The sequence below is a fragment of the Typopeltis vanoorti genome, chromosome 8 (assembly GCF_054136105.1).
Source record: "Typopeltis vanoorti isolate ZY-2024b chromosome 8, IOZ_Tvanoo_1.0, whole genome shotgun sequence".
In the NCBI taxonomy this organism is placed as follows: Eukaryota; Metazoa; Arthropoda; class Arachnida; order Uropygi; family Thelyphonidae; genus Typopeltis; species Typopeltis vanoorti.
The window spans coordinates 109,819,978-109,837,485 of NC_143556.1; positions in this window are offsets into that span (position 1 = coordinate 109,819,978).

Genomic DNA, 17,508 nt, shown 5'->3' on the forward strand with positions numbered 1-17,508 from the left:
ATGAATAAACAATAAATAAATAATTGTAAATAATTAATTTAGTTAGGAAATTATGTAAATTCTAAACCGAAGTAATTTTTGTTCCAGAATTTGTACCGTATGTTACGATAAGTGTTCAGAATGAAAGCAGAATACCTTAATAGTCTATGTTCGCAATGCCAATTGGGAAACTACTGCTCTAAGACGTAGAAAGTAAGGTCTTTCCACCAGGAAATTCGGATTTAAGGAAGAAAGAAAAAACAGCCTTATACGTATACAATTGACAGATACATCACATTTGTTTTGTGTCAGTAGTGGCTCCGCATTATTTTAATGATGGAGCGAGGACTAAAATCCGAAACATTGAGTTCATATATTCAATGCATTGAGTTCGCATATAAAATGCAGTGCTTGTTTATTAAGCTAAATACAAAATTTGAATTAGATTTTATTGGTAGGTAAAACTAGAAACACGGGGAAAAAACACAGCTCGTCGTATAGTTGAATTCTTTTTTTTAGTACTTGCTAAAATTTTCTCTTATTCACCGAATGGTCAGAAGAGATTGACAAACGACGCTGTGACTACTCCGCTGATCACAGAATCTTCCGGTTTGCTGGAGATGCCTAAAAACATTACATAATGTAGAGATTTGCAATGAAACTAATACGCAAATTCAAGAACTTCCACTAGAGGAAATAAATGTTCTAATAATGCATTCTCTCTGTTCAACACGAATAACGCGTATTGAGTAACAGTCAAAGAATATTGCAGGTTACGATTGCTTCTCCTATTATTTTAACTTCTGAAGTTCAACTTAACATTTCATCTTTCTTTTTATTTAATTTAAAAACAAATGCTATACAATGCTTTTAAAATGTCAGATATTTAAACGTCGTAATATTTAGTAGTATTATTTTCTTGTTTCCAAAATAATAAACTTCTGAACGATTCATTATTTCGATTACATTTGATCTGCTGTATTTCAATCTGTTGGCAGAAAATATCAACAGATCATATGAAGCAGAGCGAATTACTGATGTGTAGGTAATTATGAGACTGCTAATAATTTTTAGATTAAACAATTTATTTGCTAATCCGATAAAATCGTTAACCTTACTGCAGAATAAATAAAATTATTTTGGCTTTGTTAAAAACAGTTGATGATTACATACTCTTCTGAACTAAATAATTTAAGTAAGTTGGTAAGCGCGGTTAGTAGTTGGAAGGGGGTCGATCGTTCAGTGCTGTTGGCACACTCTCCCTCGATGAGTCTTTGGACTCCCTGGAGGTGTCAAATATATATTTTTATTGATTGCTAAAATATTTATACATACAATAAACATCTTGTGTGACATTGTACCATGTAATTTTACAGAGTTCAGCACTAAGTGCTGCAATTCCTACATTGGATTTCAATTAAAATTTTAATAATACTTTTTTGCCTTTATATTATGTATTTACAACACATGTTGTTCTAATATTAACAACGAAGATTATACAGAATTTTTGTATATATTTTTATTTTTTTATTTTATTTTATTTTATTTTATTTTTATTTTTTTTTTAAGTTTGAGAAAGAGTGATTATACATACAAATTTCTGCATTTGCTTATAAGGATTACTTGTTGATCGAGGCAAATTAATCCCACCTACTTCGAAGCTTGGGTTAGCTTTTATGAAGAGAGTGGGATTTAGCCTTCCCTATTTGTATTGTTGCTACTGTTTATGTATGGGATGTAGGCATTGGATGCTAGTGATTTGTGATGTGTATATTAGTATAAATATACATATCACAAATAGTGTAAACAAATAGTATAAATAATAATAATAATAATAATAATAATAATAATAATAATAATAATAATAATAATAATAATAACATATTTAACTGCGTCTGTGTTATGGCTAGAATAATAATTGTTAGGGATTACAATCATGAGATGGCACTAGTTTTCTGCCGTACTCTCTTCCTAAGGTTAAAATCATTGATAGCCATGTTATTAAAATATCCGTGGCGACTTACCGCTGTCTACCAATTTCCCAAATGTAATTAGCGCTATGAGAGTTAATACTACTTCTTTTGGGAAATAAAGGGTATCAAAGGATTTATTTATTTATTTAATTCAATTAATGAATGAAAATTAATATTATCAAGCAGTGTTATCTTTTATTATCTTAATATGTATTACCAGTTCTGATATTTCGGAAACAAAAGTGCATCTTTGGGATATCGATGAATAAATATGGCTATTAGGATTACTTCCATCTCAATTAAGTTAAAAATTAATTTGATGTCCTAACCAGATATTTGTTGATAGAGTCAACATTATTTTTGTTGTCCAACGAAGAGGTTGTGGGTTTGAATCCTACTATGGGCATGGATATTTGTAAATTTATTTAGGTAGCTGATGGTTTTCATCGACCGGTGTAAGACCACCACCTTGCTTATTGAAGGTCTGAAGTAACTTTAAAAAGTCATTTCAGGCGTTCATATACTATGTTTGCAAAAGTAGTTGAACACCTATTTGTAGTTTAAAAAAATGCATTTTAATTATATTTCTAGTACCGAGTAGGCCCACCTTTGACCTGAATGATAGCAACTACCCCTTGGAGCATGCTTTATACCAATTTCTGATTGGTATAAAGGTCACAACAGGAATATTCTTCCATTCCACGCACAAAGCTACCCATATTGCTGATTCTAATGATGACACCTGAGGTTTGGAGCGAATTTGGCGTTCTAATTCGTCCCACAGATGTTCGATGGAGTTGAAGTCTGGACTCTGAGACGACTAGTCCAACACTTCAACGTTATTTTGTGGAAACTATTGTCTCGGACACACAATGTAGTATGGTATGGGACATTGTGTTGCTAAAACATACAAGGTTCACTGCCGAATTACTCCCACAGCGTCGGAAGCATGAAGATGTATTCAAGTAACCATCAGACGTCCACCAATGGACCAAGCCCCATCCAACTGAAATATCCCCATACCATTCGAGCCTCCACTAAATTTGACAGTTGGAATGATGCAGTCCTGCTAGAACCGTTCCTCTAGTAATCTCCAAATCCAAACACGACCATCAGTGTGAAACATATGGAAGAGTGATTCGTTGCTCCACAGAATCCTTTTCTAATTATATACGGTTCCAAGAGCGATATGAAAGAAATGTCCAAACGTCGTTAGGGTTGAGGGGGGGGGGGGGTTACGTGTGACTTATTCATAGCAGCTCTGCCGTGGTAACCTAAGGCATGCAGAGCGCTGCAGATGACTGTAGTGCTGACAGATGTGTCTGCAACATTTTCCAGGTTGACTGCGCGAACTGATGACGTACGAGATGCTCGAACTATCCGAGACAGAGCTCGTCAATCTTGGTACTCAGTGGCCTTCCTTTAGTCACTATGTTATGGCTAAAATTCATATTATTTCAGACAAGAATACCTGTTAGGGATTAGGAGTTTTATTTATTTAATTTCTTTTTTTTTTTTTTCAATCATGATTTCTCCTGGAACACTGCAGTTCCATGGAACCTCGGTTGAGAAACTCTGAGTTAGATAATCAGCCAAGATGATTAATGTATCTTACCATATATCTTCTGAAGTTTATAGCCTTTTGTGAATAAATTTATATATACACTCATGAGTCAAAATATCATCGGCTATCTCGGCCACAATTTTGGGCAAGTGTCTGGCATTGACTCCACTAGACCACTAAATGTGTCCTGAAGTCAGCATCTCGGAGGTTTGCGACGAAGCGAGGCACTGGCATTGGCTGGTGGATTATGTGTTTCATATAATATCACAAACGTTTATGGAATCCAAAGTTAGATAATCAGTTAGATAATCAGCCAAGATGATTAATGTATCTTACCATATATCTTCTGAAGTTTATAGCCTTTTGTGAATAAATTTATATATACACTCATGAGTCAAAATATCATCGGCTATCTCGGCCACAATTTTGGGCAAGTGTCTGGCATTGACTCCACTAGACCACTAAATGTGTCCTGAAGTCAGCATCTCGGAGGTTTGCGACGAAGCGAGGCACTGGCATTGGCTGGTGGATTATGTGTTTCATATAATATCACAAACGTTTATGGAATCCAAATCAGGAGAATTGAGGGGGAAGAGCATATGAAGCATGGGAGCACATGCTTCAATATGCTCTTCGAACGATGCTTGCGCAATGGAGTCTTTCGACCCCAGGCGTTGTCTTTCTGGAAGAGTCCAGACCCATTGGGCCACATTGTCACCATGTAGAGCAATAAGTGGTCTGAAACAATCTTTAGGTAAGAATTAGCAAACAAGGTTGTTCCATTATGATGATGAGAGGACCATTAATGTCCATAAGAACAATATCCATACCAGAATACCACCAATACCAGGCCTGAAAGTCGTTTTAGCTCACGGGTGTATATATAAATTTGTTTGTTATTTTTTTTTCAAAAATTCGGATTTTTCATCCACATTCAGACAAATGGGCCAGAGAACACACGCAATTAACAGACAAAAATATTATTAATGGGTGATGAATGGCGTAGCATGCAGACGATGAACAGTGGCGTAGCATGTAGACGATATGAAGTAAAGTAACGTTTAGATATAAGATTAAACAGTGTGGGATGAGGAGAATAAAATAATAAAAATTATTTTATTAATTTTTATATCAGCTTATCCATTTTTATGTTTATTTTTGCACTGATTACCAAACTGTTTACATCTCCCATCTATTGGATCTAAATTGTTCGAGACATCAAATATCGGTGACGAAAATATTCACCACCGGTATTTAAAATGAATATTTTGTTAAATATTCATTTTAAATAGCAGTAATCAATTTTAAAAATAAAAGCATGGTTTTAAAGTAAATAATGATAATAATTGCTCTTCTTTAGAAAGTTAAATTAGTGACTTAAAATAAAAAACTAAAAATTTATTAGAAAGAATTTAATACGAAAATCGCTTCGAATGGTTATGATTTCCAAAAGCATGAAAAGTAAGTCGAGATCGAATTTTCTCAGAGATCCTTGCTCTGTGAGATGATAATGTAAATTCAGAAATAAAATCCGAGCGACAAAAAAAAAAGGTTTCATTTAAATATGTTCCATAAAGAAACAAAATATTGAATAAAGTGCAACTATTCCACACTTTTATTTTGGTTCTGCATTCTTGTGAACAAATACTTTATTATTCATACTCCTTGAATGTTTATTGTTCATACACTGTCTTCTTGCAATGAAAAAATGATTATTTATTGTAGTTACACACGTTATTATTGGTCATCTTAGCGTGTCATTTTTTTTTATTTCATTAATAATTTGAATTCTCCAGCACTATACTCTGTCGAAGACAAGAATTCTTCGAATATGTGCGAGACTTAATCTCTTTTTCTTTACTGTTTCAATATAAGCGAAGTCTAAGAACTCCATTCCGCGGACGAAGTCAAAGAGAGCAACACATTATGAAACAATCCTTGAGGTTCTGTTAGTGTCACCATTTCCTAATATGTTATGTCATCAGCCATTAAAAGCATGCGCCGTATCTTAGCAATGATCAGCAGGAAGTGCAAGGCCGCACATCACACTTTCGTGATTACTTGGCACAATTACCGTCGCACGGGTAATCTCCTGTTCCCTCCCGTGCCAAGCATTCCGTTCTGATGCTATCCCTCATTTTAGTCGGGAAAGTGTGACGAGTGCTTTTCGATGACATTTTGCTTCTTTTTTTATTGTTTCTTTCTGACTCTTTATTGAAGTTAATTCAAACCGCTCCACATGAGAGACTAGTTTTTTACATGATTAATGGTGCCACCAAGGAGATCAAGATGACAAGTGATTTGTAGCGTCAGCACCATCGCAGCAGCCCTTTCTGTTACTTCAAAGGTGGAGCACGTACAGGATGAAATAATTATTTTGTTTTCATTGGGACAGGTATAATAAAATACTGAATCGTGAAGATGATATGTGTCACTGGAAATGTAATTAAATCGTAAAAAAAAAAAAAAAAAATTCGAAGGATTTCACAAATAACTTGACTGAATTTTCGAATTCTCTAAGTTTTTTTTTTTTTTTTCAGATAACAAACGAAAAATATAAATTATTAAATACTGTTTTTCATATTTGGTCAGATGTAACACTTTCAGCACACAAATTGTGAAAAAAAAACCGAATGAAATTTAATTAATTGATATTTAATAACTTGATATCGACAAGATAATTCATGACTTGCTTTTGATCACTTTCATCATAACACTGTTTCATTTTTAAGAATTTCTGATTGTTTAAGATTTCCAATTGAAATGTGACTAAATCAGGTTGAAATTATTTTGCCTTGGATTACCATGGAAACAGCTAAGGCAATGAGTTTCCATATTCTCCAAATGAAATTTTATTAATTAATTTCAATTAAAATGGCCTGGAATAAAAAAATAATGAAGATATTATGCAAGTGCCATTAAAGGAGATGTTCGCTTCTTCCTTCATTCATTTCGTATAGAGTGGATGGATTTGTATCTTTCTTAGTGATAGTTACATCACTAAGAAAAATATAAATATATCGAAATGAAGTCTTCCAAGAGGGATAGTGTACATCTGAAAATCTAAATATAGTGTATAAAATGAATATAATCTAGATATAGTGTAGATCCTATCTGAACATTCTCTTAACGTATTTCATAATTGAAATACTTCAAAACAGTAAAGAGAATCTTCAGATAAGCAGTTTCGTTATATTTTATAATTTGTGTCTTGTAAATCATTTATTTCCAGTTCTCTGATCTTCAACTAGTGCTTATTTTCATGTAAAGAAATATGTTGTGTCACTGATGTGAAGTCTCACATACACAAATGAATCCAGTTTTGAATTGCAATTTGTTTAGGGCCTGTGCAAAATTGATAAAAAGTTTCTTTCAGTTTTGCATATTGTAAACAAATTCTATGACAAGAACAACAATTGTTTTCTTCTTACATTTACGAGTTACAAAAGTCTCCAATCTAAATAATTAATCCTCGCCGATAATAACAAGTTGCCTCAAACCAATAAACTCGAAAATAATTACTTTAACCAGTTGTTAGGAGTTTGCACAATATTTAAGCACTTACACACATGTTAATTCTCAGTTGTTGGTGGGTGAACTTTATTTAAATTCGGTATTTAGAACTCTTATGAAATTTTGTTAATTCATCTCAATTCTCAATTCAGCCGGACCATTTGTATGGGAAAGTTGTTTGGAAGATATCTTGAAGACTGTGCTTTGTACTACCTCCAAATATCTTTCATTTCATTAAATTTCATTCTGACTGAATAGAATTGAATGAAATTTGATATAAGATGCAAAGTAAAATTTTCTACTCATCTTAATGTTAATTAAAATTAAACCATTTGAAAGGAAATAAGGAACGCGTTTATATTTTGCTGTTGAATTTTTTGGTCTTTCCTAAGCTTTCATTCACTGCTGCATTTAGTATCGTTTTCATATTAAGCCATTCTATTTCTATTTCTTCATTTTGTTTTATTTTATCTAGATATTGGTTAATTCTTTGTTCATATAGCTATTGTATATTTGTGTCATTTAATAGTATAGTTTTATAAACAAATGTTTTAAATTTTCTTTCTCTTCTTGTTACTTGTAGCCATTCCATTTAGATGGTAATTTTACAATTTTATTTTAACGAGGAAGTGGTCACTGCTTATTTCATATCTTCTGTAAACTCTAACATCTAACGAAAACTTTATTGTCTTTTCATTTAAGATAACACAATATAATATTGATTTCTATCAACTTGCTGCCCAAGTATATTTATGTATGTTTTATGTTTATAGAATGAATTCATTATTTTCAGGTTATTATAAACTACAAAGTCAATCGATTTTTTACCATTCCTGTTTAGAGTATGCTCTCGATATTATTATTAATTTTCATGTTTCCAATTCTTGTATTTAAGTCTCCTACTAAAATTACATAATCGTTTTTATTTATTTTATTATATATATTTGTACCTGATTATAAAATTCAATATTATCCTGTTCTCTTCCTTCTTCTGGGGCATATAAACCAATTATTGTTAAATAACCTCTATCTACTTTTATTCTAGCTTCTGTTATTCTTTCATTCCATAATTTATAATGTTTTAACTGTTTTGAAAGGGAGTTATGAATCCAAATCATGATTCCTGCTTGTGCTCTTGGGTCTCTGTCAACTCCACTGTATATCACATTAAAATTTTCAGTTCTCACGGTTCCTTTTAATTTCTTTTTTGTTCGTTTGTTTGTTTCAGTGATTACTGCTATTTTAAAATTTCTTTCATTTAATATTTGGTCTAATTCTATTTCTTTATATGCTATTTCTCTTACATTCCAGTTTGATATATGTAATATATTTTGTCGTTTCCATTTTCGTTTTACCTTTTCCATTCCAGGGTCATTTTCCATAGATTCATTCCGATTACCTTTTTCTGTCAGCTTAAAAGTAGAATTATGTTCTCCATGTCAGGTGACTAGCCTGACGATGGAATAGTTCAGTGGTAGGGCTGCTACCTTAAGTCTTCTGAACTAGCCTTCTTCCAAATTTAATCCATAGGAGGAATAGGGTATATTGAAGGGGAAAGAGTAGATTATAGGAGAATAGAGTAGAATTATAGTAAAGGTTTATAGGGGGGGGGAACACAGTTGTAAGACCAGAAATGGAAAGCCCCATGGCCCTCGAGTACTCTAATAGCATAAGGATCATAAAATAAGAAGAGTTGGCTGATAAGGCCTTATAGGAAAGATTAAAGTGAGTGGATCTTCCTCAAAGTAGTAGAAGAAGGGGATAGATCCAGCTAGGGGTCCATGGGAGTGCCACTTCCCTTACAATCAAGATGATAGCCCCTTATGGCCCCTGTTGGTTACGAGTCCTTATTCAGTATATTCGGACCACCCCACCATATATACATATACACGCACACATAAATGTATATATACACACACACATACATGGTGGGCTCCCCTATCCACCATCCAGGGGACGCGCTCTCTAGAGGTTACAGGGTCCCCTCCAGAGCTAATAATATTATTTTTAATTATTTTATTATTATTATTTATATTTTATTTTATAATAATAATAATATGTTTGAAAATTAACCCGGAGACACTACGAAAGTATCATATAATAATGTCGAATATACAATGATGTCAATTAAGATGAAGAAATAAAATATCTTTATTGATATTATTTTTGAGAAAAATTTCAGTTTCAGAATTCAAATCAAACTCGTTCTCCTTTATTTGAATTCGAATGACTGTTTGATTTGCTCCCTTGAGGAACAGGATTTTTTTTTTAATTTAAGTGAATTAAATATCTCATCAGATTTTCACTTTTTATAAGAATGTTAGTACTGACATTCATTGGAACGCTAAAAACTGAAAGCGTTTTCTACTCTTCAACTGCTCTGCCATATTAAGTTGCGAAAGGACAGAACCGTTTTTATTAGTTCATATTGCACCTCACAAAAATCTTTTACCAACTTTCTTCTACATCATGTGTATACCTTGTGAGGTTTTCAAAGAAAGTGCAAAACATTTCAAAAAATTTTAGCAAATCTGGAAATCCTTACTATACTCTATAACTTACCAGCCGATTTTCTGCTTTAATTATCAATATTTGTTCAGTATAAATAATGCGACCGTGACTAGAATACCAGTTCTAATTAAGCTTCCATAAGTTGAACATTTAAATGTTAAATTTATATGCTTGTTTCACCAGAAGAAAATATCAGTTGTGTGTTCCCTTTTTGCTAGTGAATCATCAATAATAATTCATTCTTTATTGATAGAATAAAAGTAAAGCAACTGCGCCATTCTTGTCACGGTTCTTTGTTTTAAATCTCTCTTGACGACATGAAAGTACTGTATTTCCTTTTAGTTCCAATCGATATTCCTGCAACCGGAACGAAGTGACTTCTTTTCTGGAAATTAAAAATTCTCAAAGGAGATTCTTTTCACAAACAAGACGCTTTCTATTTTAATGAAAAGTCTCACAAAAATAGATTCTAATCGCAAAAACAGAATAAGTGTATTGTCAGATTAGCTCACTCCTCACTTAGCCTCATTACTCGTAATCAATACCGATTGAGAACTTTTATATATATATACACACTCGCGTGTTTGTTGTTAATTGTTTATTAGCAATCTGATTTAAACTTCCTTTGATTTCAAGAAAAATAATAAAGTAATAAATTTATTTCATTTTTTTCCTTACAAAAAAAAATGATATTTCTTTTTTTTTTGTAATGGAAGTTTTTTTGGTCAGCAAAGTCCAATTTCCTGGACTTTTCTAACCATTAATCATAATCACTACATATATATATAGCGCTACTGTGTTATGCAAAAATGTCACTCATACAGTGAAAGTAATCTCGCACTCATATTATTATCTATATTTTGTTTTGAAGCGATGGTGTCAACATGTGTTATAAGCTTTAATATTTATGAACGTTCTCACGAAAGTAATATTTATTAGTTTACTCATATTTCCATGAAACAACGTGAAAATGGATGAAGCGATTTTGATGAAATCTTACATTTAACACTTTGAGGGAAAATTATCTACCAATTTTTATGTTTCTAAATCAGTAATAATCATTACTTTATATGAAAAAATACGGCCGTCAGAAGAGCAAATTCTCTACCGAAATGATGCAACACAATGTGCGACCCTTATGTATAGCAGTATGACCTAGGATGATCAAGAGACAGGAGAAGAGAATGGACAGGACACAGCTAAAATAAGAATGCCGAGACTTGCAAGTGTATAACAAGATTGGACAAAATCAAAAACTCACTGATCATGGAAACAATGAAGGTAACCCAAGTATCTAAAAAGATTAGGGAATCAAGCTGAGTTGGTATGGTCTTGTTATGGAGCGAGATAAAAGTCATGTGGGAAGGACAGTGCTGGAGATGAAGCCGCTAGGCAAAAGAAGTGGGGGGAGATCTAAACAACGATGACTGGTCAACTTGAGAGAGTGCCTCCAAGACCTCGAACTAGCGGAGAAAATGGCCTGGAACAGAACTGACTGGAAGAGGTTGATCCGCAGCAATGACCCTACTTGAGTGGGAATGAAGCTGAAGAAGAAGTTTTTAAAAAATATGCTGCTTGTTTCATCGCCAAGTCTCAAAAATTTATAATTTCGTGCAATATTTTGCAAGTGATTAGAAGTAAAGAATTTTTGCTTTTCTTGAAGAGCTGAGGGTTGTATTCATTGGAAACAGAATACAGAAGTATGTGAAAAGATGGAAGAGGATGGACAGGTGATTCGGTGAGTTTGGAACTGAACCATATGTACATGTCGACTAGCAGCTGCCCTTGTATGATGAAAAAAAAGTGGAGGAATAGTGTGCGCCAATTCGCAGGAGCAGAGTTCCTAAAAGAGTGACAGAATCGCTTAGGGGAATGTGAATTGAGGGAGTCAGTGGGAGAAGAGTCATCCATTAAACGAATCTCTCTTCCGGATACAGTCATGGAGAATAAGGGAGGTTTTTGACTCGCAACCCCAAATGTGAAAATAGTATTCTAAGGTTGAACAGATTTGAGATTTATAAATCGTTAAGAATTGAGCAGAAGAGCAGTGTTGTTTAGAATGAAAACTAGTGCCAAGCTTGTTGAAGACTGACAAGGCTATGAACGTGATATTTTCTTGATAGGATATGCTAGATGTGAAAGTTGAGGCAAGAACAAAAAACTTATCTTGATTGGCCAGCGAAATAATTGACAACGAAGCATGCTTTTACTTTCATGAAATAAGACAGAATTGTGTTTTGGTAGCATTAGAATTTTCACTAAATTATCTTCATTCTCACTTGAGAATGGCAAAAAAAAAAAAAAAAAAAAAGGTATCTCTATTTAATCTACAAGTTACAATATATATATTGTATTGTAACTTGTATTTACTCGGATTGTAGACATTTTAAAATCATAATTTTACTGACTAGGAACACCGAGATAAAGTAAGTTAAAAACTTTAATTAAACACAACTAGATTCGTCGGAACGCCGACTTCTTCAGGTGTATAAATTATTACAAAAACCGAAAAAAACAGTAAGATAAAACATAGACTTCTCATATAAACAAGTTAGTTAGGAATAACAGCAATCAAATTTGAACTGGTGTCCGCGTGGCAGGTCTAGCGTGAGGCGTTAGTGAGTAGCAACTATCTCGAGAGCGCCAGAACTAAATCACTGCGATGTGTGAGTCAGGGAAGCTATAGCTTAGATTCTGGACCCCTCACACATGAAGGGTTCAGAACTATTTCTTTTGGTTCTAAGATGCATCTTTCTAGTTAGTCAGCGCATTTATTGATATTAGTAGTGAGATTCCAGTCTATCTAGTGTTGACGCTCTTCTAAATTAGAGTTGGCAGAGAAAAGGACATGACTGGAGAGGGCACTTGCACTGGTTCTTTTGTCAGATATATCACGTTGATGCTCTTCAAGACGTAGTGAGACCGACTTATCGGTTTGCCCATAATATGGTTTTCCGCCTCTGCAAATGATTTTATAAACTCCTGGGAACTGAAGTTGGTTGTGTTTTGGCTTGGGTTGACTCAGGTAAGAACGAAGTTTTGGTAGGGTAATAAAGTAAGTTCTAATATTAAGTATTTTCAGAATTTTCGCCAATTTTGGTGATAGAAAACTTACGAACGGTAATTGAATGTGTGCAATAGGATTGGAGTTATCTTCTTGCCGAGATTGGAGACGTGGGTATAGACGGTTAGTAATGCTTCGAGATGAGTAGCCGTTGTTTAAGATGGTGCTTTTGAGGTGGTTAAGTTCTTTTTGAAGATCTTCTTCTTCTGAAATTAGAGATCTCGCCCAATGGGCCAGAGTGGAAATAATACCGAGTTTCTGCGGACGGAAGTGAAAGGAGGCATGTAAGTATCTATCTGTGTGAGTTGTTTTCCGAAAAATCGAAAATTTGAGACAATCAGGCATCCTAGTGATCTTTAAACTAGAAAGGCGAGGGCGCCGTTCATCTCTAGTTGCGATGTGAAGTTGATGTTTTGGTGGCGACTATTCAAATGATCTAGGAAGGTTTGTAAGTCCTCTTGACTATATTCCCAGATGAGGAAGATATCATCCATGTATCGCAGCCACAGTTTGGATTTTAATGTAGCGCATGAAATAGCTCTTTCTTCATAGTCTTCTAGAAATATATTGGCTAACATTGGAGATAACGGGCTGCCCATAGCTAAGCCGCTGGTTTGTTTATAGATTTTTTTCTTCAAATGAGAAAGAGCCGGAGTTTACGCAATGCGTAAACCCCTCACACATGAATAGTAATCTAAGTTATAGCTTACCTGACTCACACAGCGCAGTGATTCAGTTCTGGCGCTATCGAGATAGTTACCACTCACTAATGCCTCACGCTAGACCTGTCACGCGGACGCCAGTTCAAATTTGACTGTTGTTATTCCTAACTAACTTGTTTATATGAAAAGTCTATGTTTTATCTTACTATTTTTTCCAGTTTTTGTAATAATTTATACACCTGAAGAAGTCGGTGTATAAATTAAAATTTTATTTATAATTTTAATATATATATAATTTTATATATATTAAAATATATATATAATTTTATATACTGTATATATATATATGTATATATAACAGGAAAAGAAAGAGAGAGAGATAAAGAGAGGGAGGGAGTGAATGTTTGTGTGTGTAAGTGAAACAGGAAGCCTTGTGGTATTTCAGCATTCATGGAAAAATGAAACAAGACAGATCCATCTAACATGGCAAGCAACGAACGACCATAGGGAAAGCTGGTAGTCCACTAGAATAAGGATGTGCAGGAGACAGAAGATGGCATTTGGTAAGAAGACTGCGATGTCATACTTAATTGAATGCTTCCGACATATCAGTTTCTCCAAATTCAGCTTTGCCTGTGATGAATAATTTTTGTATCTATATGAGAAGTGTAACAGAATGGTAATAACAGTAAATAATGGTAATTTTACTTCTTTACTAATTAGTAAAAAGTAAAATAGTAAAATAAATTCAGTGACATCACCTATAACATCTTGATGACATAATTATTTATTATTAAGAGAGTAATTGTTTTAATTTGCCTTCTGTTTCTTTTTTAATATATCCATATTGTAGCCATTTCCAGGTCTTGTTCACGTTAATGTTTTCCTCATTATCTTGAAGAAATTAGTCATGTAAGGCTTATTTTTCCAACGCATATATAGGTTATTTTGCTGTTCCTTTTTGTAATCGGATTTGTTTCCGATTACAAAAATTTTCTTTTAGACGGCCCTCTTCTGTAATTGCTTGAAGCATTTGCTCAGATGTAACTTTTTAAACTAATTTCTTCTTCTTCGCAGCAGACCCCGTCTACCTATTCTCCTCGGTAGGTATATACAACTGGTCAATGTCACTTCGAGGATGAAATGCATGATGCATTGTCATTAATTTTCTAGTCTTGCGGTCAATTTGTCCAGGTCTTCTTTTGTCAAATCTGTTATGCCAGCTGTGTATCGGATCACTAGTATAGCCCAAGAGTTCATTCTTCTAATTGTGTTTAATCCAGAGTTTGGTTTCAGAATATTTCTAACTCTTTTAGTTTATTCTGCTGCTGCCTCTTGTTTAACTTTCGAGTGGAGAATATCACTGGCTTCTAATATTCCTAGACATTTATAGTGCTCGTTATAGTGTTCGTTAGCTAAAATTGCTTTTATATATTTTTCTTGATCAAAATTAAAATTGCTAGTGTCAATAATTTTTCCCTATTTATTAGATAAAATTGAGCATTTATCTAAATTAAATTCCATTTTGATGTCCTGACTTTTTTCTGACTGAAATAAATTGTGTTCAGTAAGGAGTCTATTTGCTGAACCGATTTTCCATATAACTTCAAGTCATCCATATACAACAGATGGGAAATTTTAATATTATATTTAGGAATTTCATATCCAAGTTTTGTTTTCTTCAAAATCATAGATAGAGATATTAAAAATTTTTGAAAGAGCAATGGTGACAAAGAATCACCTTGGAAAATTCCAATCCGAATCGCTTATTATTGACTATTAAAGATGTTTCCCATGATTTCATAGCAGCAGCCAGAAACGAACGTATGTTTTTGTTAATTCCAAATATTTGTAGTTATTTTAGAATCCAGGAGTGTGAGAAGGAATCGAATGCTTTCTTATAGTCTATCCATGCCATGTTTAAGTTAGTTTTTCGTCTGCTTGAATTTCTGAGGATCATTTTATTCATAAGGATCTGGTCTTTTGTTCCTGTCGATTTTTGAGAATTGCCGCCTTTTTGTTCAATTGAATAAATCTGATAAGTAGTGGTATATGCTATGATTGGAGTGAACAGGTTAAGCATAGTTGGTAGGCATGATATTGGACGATAGTTCCTTGGGTCCCCGCCCTTATCCTTATCTTTCATGAAGAGAAAAGTACGTCCAGATATCATCCAATCTTCCACTGAGCCTGACTGCAACAAATAATTAATAATTAAATTGTTCTGCCATTCGATCATATAGACTAGTTAGATGCTTTAACCAAAATCCATGTAATTTTCTAACTTGTGCACTGACCATTTCTTTAGTGATAATGACATTTTTTATTTGTTTTTGTTTCCTTTCTGATTATATTTCCTTAATTCCTAAGGCATCTTTATTATGTTCAATAGGATTATCCCAGATTGACTTCCAAAATTTCGTTGGTTCATTCGAAATTGCATATTTTGTATATATTGGTTTATTCTTGCTTCATATCTTTTAATTTTCTGTACAGTCGATAAAATTCTTTATTTTAGCTCTTCGGTAACTTCAGCAATTGTTTTGTTAGCCAAATTAGATGTGTTTATCAGTTTGTTTTTGATGCTATTATTTTTCAGCCGTCCTTCTTTAAGACTAAGTTGCTCAGATCAGCTCGAAGTTTTCTGACTTTTCTTTCCAACCGGATTTTCCGTGGTGCAGATTGCTTCATCCTAGGCTTTTGCTCGTGCGGTTTGCAACCAAGCTTCACTGTAATGACATAGGCTGTGCTGTATAGGAATTGATGTGGTTCCTTTATACCGTTAGTTGTGATAGTTTTTATCACTGCATTTACATCTAAGAGGAGCTGTTTTATCTTAGGTTTATGTAAAGCTTTTAATAGTAGTCTTATACGGTCATTTTTATGGAGTTCCACATGTTCCAATATCCCTGACTTCATTTTACACTGTACTTCTGTGAAAACATTCTGAGGTATGTCGTCAGCTCGGTGCTCACTGAGTTGAATTCCAAAGTTAGATATAGCTACTTCGTGATGATTTGCTGTTATAGCTACTTCGTGATGATTTGCTGTTACTGGAGTTGTTGGTTTGTTATGTAGCTCTTGCATCTCAAGTTGTAAATATTTTGTTGTGGAAAATGAAATTCTTTTGGTCCATAAGTTTTTGTTCTGTTATTGCAGATTTTGGAAATTTTTGTTTCCAAATTAAATGCATACGCTTTCTAAAACCCATTTGTTTTTTTTTTTGGTATTGATCTGTAAAAACATTTCATAACCTTTCTGTTTTCTTCAACAGTACATTTTTTTACGTTTGGTTTCTTCCAGTTGCTTTCCAACTTCCTGCCCTGTAAGGAGAGCTTGGTCCACTTGTCGTCTGATGCCTAGGATCCCCCAACATCTGATGTAATCCTTGGTGACCCGGGCGTCGACTGATCCAGCATGGATTTCTTATTGATTTTCACCATCAAGATGGAGTATGGAACAGAACTTTCTGACAAGGGTGTCCCTGCTGGCAGCTATGCTACCGCCAGCATAGCTCTCAGCATGCAAGCCCCACCGCACGACAAGGCCATGTTCCTCGGAGGATTATTATTATTATTATCTTATTGATTTTCACCATCAAGATGGAGTATGGAACAGAACTTTCTGACAAGGGTGTCCCTGCTGGCAGCTATGCTACCGCCAGCATAGCTCTCAGCATGCAAGCCCCACCGCACGACAAGGCCATGTTCCTCGGAGGATTATTATTATTATTATCTTATTGATTTTCACCATCAAGATGGAGTATGGAACAGAACTTTCTGACAAGGGTGTCCCTGCTGGCAGCTATGCTACCGCCAGCATAGCTCTCAGCATGCAAGCCCCACCGCACGACAAGGCCATGTTCCTCGGAGGATTATTATTATTATTATTATTATATTATATGTTTTTAAGCAAGATTCATTTATTCATGTCTAGAAAAAAAAAGACTCAAACTGCAGGACGGTTTTCGTGTTCTATAACTTTCAAAGTGATACTGAATTTGACAACTATGTTGAAATGCCAGAATTTATAGGGTCCACTCTCCCCTTAAGTTGAAATACACGCATTTGACAAGAATAGCACAGTCATTCTTATGATCCTGTATTGGCCTTGATCCAGGTAATGATCATTAGCATGCACCCACCCACACACACCACAAATAGCAACCTGATATTGCACTAATTATCGTAATTTCTTTACCTGCTGTGTGGTGATGCTGCACTAGTATCAGGCACCTTGATT